The sequence below is a fragment of the Phalaenopsis equestris genome, unplaced genomic scaffold, assembly GCF_001263595.1.
Source record: "Phalaenopsis equestris unplaced genomic scaffold, ASM126359v1 Scaffold000025, whole genome shotgun sequence".
NCBI lineage: Eukaryota > Viridiplantae > Streptophyta > Magnoliopsida > Asparagales > Orchidaceae > Phalaenopsis > Phalaenopsis equestris.
In genome coordinates this window covers 666,879-672,242 of record NW_018164467.1, presented here as the reverse complement: position 1 = coordinate 672,242, position 5,364 = coordinate 666,879, and the positions used below count along the sequence as shown (strand labels likewise).

At 32.6% G+C, this 5,364-nt stretch overlaps 1 protein-coding gene across 1 annotated transcript in view; it reads right to left on the bottom strand.

Annotated features, from left to right (window-relative positions):
• The window catches only part of LOC110018567 (thioredoxin-like), a 27,484-nt gene that overhangs the window by 2,064 nt on the left and 20,056 nt on the right, over nt 1-5,364 (bottom strand). The gene's annotated exons all lie outside the window — the stretch shown is intronic.

The following is a 5,364-nucleotide window of genomic DNA, read 5'->3' as shown; positions in this document are numbered from 1 at the left end:
AAACGAGCCGAACACAAACACACTTTTTGAGCTCGAAATATAAACGAGCCGAACACAAGCCTAGTTTATTTCATATGGGCTGAAATATAGCTAAGGTTCTTAATCATGGAGATACTTACAGCTGCAAAATTATAAAAAAAATTCTCCTGTTGTCCAAATCACTTATGTTGCCACCCAGTTGACATCTTATGAGAAAAACCTATTTTAGCATTAGATAAAAAGATGGAGATAAACTTGAGGGGGCACCCCTTTTCATATCATCACCATTTACTCTTTATATATATATTGGTGGTTTTTGACTATACAGTGGCTACTACCTCTTGATCCAATGCGCTGCTCCCACTTTGTATTTAAGGGCAATGATGAAATCCTACATTCTAAACGGGACACAACTAACCATCTAATTCCTTCTTATCCTGCTGGTCTGGGATCAATTTTGAAGTTCTGGTTTTGGCTGTGATGATCTGCTTTGATTATTTGTTATATTATTCTGCAAGCCTTTACTTTGGCATGGTTCTGTTGTGCCCCTAAACTCTGTGCTATTGGTTATCTACTGTGATTGCCTATGATGATTTTCTGCTTCATTCGTTTTTTGCAACATTTTATTGCCTCAAACACAGGTTAGTCATGGAAATGTCAAGCTTCATTGTATCTGTTTCAGATGTTACATAATTTCATCATGGATTCTGGGACACGATGTTTCATTGATTTTCCATTAATTATGTCTAATTTTGATTGTTTTGGGTGGAGTCTTTCATTTGTACCACATCATATGTATTTTCCCCAGATCAATTTTTGACAATTCGATGTTCCTAGTTCTCTTTTTTATTGTTGCTTTCCCTCTATAAGTAAAAAAGTCTTATTGATCTTTTTATACGTAACAAAGTTACTTCGATTGTTTGTTTTGCTAAGTGTCCCATAATTGATCTTTCTACTAGTTCCTGCCAAAAAGAATAGCTTTAGCATATACAAAATAGCATAAGTTGTGATATAATATGCCTTCTTAATCATGCCATTTCCATTGATGATATTTTATGCCATATGTCCTATCATTAAGCCTCGATAAAAAGAAGTCACCCAACGAGTCTATTTACATACTCACCATATATAGTATTATTATTATAAGTTGATATTTAATTGATGCAATAAATAATAAAATAAGCAAAAGAAAGAACACAAATTTTACGTGTAAAACCCACGATGAGAAAAATCACAGGCAGGAGAGGAAAATTTATTACATCAAATAAGAGATTACAAGTAGAGAGTGTATTGCACAAAACAAAAGAGAGGTATTTATAGTTTTAGCAAGACACCTTTAAATAAAATAATTAAAAGGGAGTCAATAAAGCAATAGAACACGTATTGCAATCTAAAAGCTATTATAAGTTTGATCTAATGGTTGAAACATTCAATCCGTGTGTTTATAGTTTCCTTTTAAAGTCTCATGATCATAATTTCCTTATGAGATGATAAGCAAAACCCATAAAATTCGAGCCAAATTTAACAATATTCAGCTTGACACAAATTTCCAAGGAATATATAATAAAACTTTATCCAACTCTTCCACAAAGCTCTAAAGATTGGGAATGAATACCAAGTCAAAACAATGCTCAAACTTGGCTATTGGTTGTGCTTTAGTCATTACATCTGCATGATTATGTTGAGTACTGATCTTGCTCACAACAATATCATCACGAGCAATAATTTCACGTACAAAGTGATAACAAACATCAATATGCTTAGTTCTATCATGAAACAATTGACCTTTGTTGAGATAAATAGCACGCTAACTATCACACATTAGTGTGTTTATCTTCAAATCTTCATTAAGCTCTTCAAATACAACTTTCAACTAGCGAGCTTCTTTGCAAGCTTCAGTAATTGCTATGTACTCAGCTTCACTTTTAGATAGTGTCACGGTTATCTGTAAAGTAGGCTTTCAGCTAATTGCAGAGCCGCCAATAATAAACATGTATCCTGTAAGTGATATGCTTTTATCAAAATCTCCAACAAAGTCTGAATCAACATAGTTGATGACTATATCTATAGTCCACTCAAACTGCAAACAAACATCTTTTATTCCACATAGATGCTTGAGAATCCACTAAACTGCTTTTCAATGTTTTTTTATCAAGATTACTCATATATCTACTAGCTGCATTTACTAAATATGATAAATTTGTACGAGAACACACCATAACATACATGAGAGATCCCAATGCACTAGAATATGAAACTCAAGACATATATTCAATCTCATCATCATATTATGAACACGTATTGCAATTTAAAAGCTATTATAAGTTTGATCTAATGGTTGAAACATTCAATCCATGCGTTTATAGTTTCCTTTTAAAGCCTCAATCTACATGATCATAATTTCCTTATGGGATGATAAGCAAAACCCATAAAATTTGGGCCAAATTTAACTCTTTATATATATATATATATATATATATTGGTGGTTTTTGACTATACAGTGGCTACTACCTCTTGATCAAATGCGCTGCTCCACTTTGTATTTTAGGGAAATGATGAAATCATACATTCTAAACGGGACACAACTAGCCATCTAATTCCTTCTTCTCCTGTTGGTCTGGGATCAATTTTGAAGTTCTGGTTTTGGCTGTGATGATCTGCTTTAATTATTTGTTATATTATTTTGCAAGCCTTTACTTTGGCATGGTTCTGTTGTGCCCCTAAACTCTGTGCTATTGGTTATCTACTGTGATTGCCTATGATGATTTTCTGCTTCATTCGTTTTTTGCAACATTTTATTGCCTCAAACACAGGTTAGTCATGGAAATGTCAAGCTTCATTATATCTGGTTCAGATGTTACATAATTTCATCATGGATTCTGGGACACGATGTTTCATTGATTTTGCATTAATAATCTCTAATTTTGATTTTTTTGGGTGGAGACTTTCATTTATAACACATCATATGTATTTTCCCCGGATCAATTTTTAACAATTCGATGTTCCTAGTTCTCTTTTTTATTGTTGCTTTCCCTCTATAAGTAAAAAGGTCTTATTGATCTTTTTAAACGTAACAAAGTTACTTCGATTGTTTGTTTTGCTAAGTGTCCCATAATTGATCTTTCTACTAGTTCCTGCCAAAAAGAATAGCTTTAGCATATACATAATAGCATAAGTTGTGATATAATATGCCTTGTTAATCATGCCATTTCCATTGACATATTTTATGCCATATGTCCTATCATTAAGCCTCGATAGAAAGAAGGCACCCAACGAGTCTATTTACATGCTCACCATATATAGTATTATTATTATAAGTTGATATTTAGTTGATGCAATAAATAATAAAATAAGCAAAAGAAATAACACAAATTTTAAGAGTAAAACCCAAGATGAGAAAAATCACAGGCAGGAGAGGAGAATTCATTATACCAAATAAAAGATTACAAGTAGAGAGTGTATTGCACAAAACAAAAGAGAGGTATTTATAATTTTAGCAAGACACCTTTAAATAACATAATTAAAAGAGAGTCAATAAAGCAATAGAACATGTATTGCAATCTAAAAGCTATAAGTTTGATCTAATGGTTGAAACATTCAATCTGTGTATTTATAGTTTCCTTTTAAAGCCTCAATCTACATGATCATAATTTCCTTATGAGATGATAAGCAAAACCCATAAAATTCGGGCCAAATTTAACAATCTTCAGCTTGACACGAATTTCCAAGGAATATATAATAAAACTTTCTCCAACTCTTCCACAAAGCTCTAAAGATCGGGAATGAATACCAAGTCAAAACAATGCTCAAACTTGGCTATTGGTCGTGCTTTAGTCATTACATTTGCATGATTATCATGAGTACTGATCTTGCTCACAACAATATCAGCACGAGCAATAATTTCACGAACAAAGTGATAACAAACATCAATAGTTTAATTCTATCATGAAACATTTGACCTTTGTTGAGATAAATAGCATGCTAACTATCACACATTAGTGTGCTTATTTTCAAATCTTCATTAAGCTCTTCAAATACAACTTTCAACTAGTGAGCTTCTTAGCAAGCTTCAGTAATTGTTATGTACTCAGCTTCAGTTGTAGATAGTGTCACGATTGTCTGTCAAGTAGCCTTTCAACTAATTGCAGAGCCACCAATAATAAACATGTATTCTGGTGATCTACTTTTATCAAAATCTCCAACAATGTCTAAATCAACATAGTTGATGACTATATCTATAGTCCATTCAAACTGCAAACAAACATCTTTTATTCCACATAGATACCTGGGGATTCATTAAACTGCTTTACAATGTTTTTTACCCGGATTACTCATATATCTACTAAGTGCATTTACTACATATGATAAATCTGGACGAGAACACACCAAAACATACATGAGATATCCCAATCCACTAGAATATGAAACTCAAGACATATATTCAATCTCATCATCATATTATGAACACAAAGCTGATGAAAGTCTTAAATGCGCAGCTAATGGGGTACTAACAGGCTTGGCATTCTGCATATTAAATCTATTTTAAACTATTTCAATGTACCCTTTCTGACTTAGAAAGAATTTACCTACATTTATATTTCTCTGAATCTACATGCCAAGTATTTTTTTTGCAGCTCCCAAATCTTTCATCTCAAACTCACTACTAAGTTAAGCTTTTAGCATCTTGATATCTTCTTTATTTTTAGTAGCATATCGACATAAGACCAAGTAGATAAATGATCATTTAATATTTTTCTTGAAGTAAACACAACTATCATAACTACTTCTCTCAAAATCATGGGCAATAATGAATGAATTAAATTTCTTATACCACTGTCTCGGTGACTGTTTTAAACCGTAAAGAAATTTCTTTAACAAACAAACATGATCTTCTTTGTCTGTAACGATGGAGCCCACAGGCTGCTACATTTAAATGTCTTCTTCAAGCTCTCTATTCCAAAATGCAGTTTTTACATCTAACAGCTCAAGATCATGCATAGTCACAATATTAAGTAAAGCTCGAATTGAGCTATATTTGACTCCCGAAAAGAATACATCTGTAAAGTCTACACTTGAAATTTGACTGGATCCCTTTGTAACAAGTTTGTCATTATATCTGGAATATTCAACTCTTACTGTACTTTCCATCTTCATGAACACCCATTTGCAACGAACAACTTTCTTGTCTTGAGATAATATTTCAAATTCCATGTTTTATTTTTCTTCACAACTTCAATCTCCTCTTGCATAGCAATCATCCACTTATTGGAGTCAACTGAATTCACAACTTCTTTATAGCTAGAAGGTTCTTCACTACACTCGATATCTTCAACTAAATTTGAAGCATAAGCATGTTGACCTCATTTTTAGTGAGGTCTGGTCTTC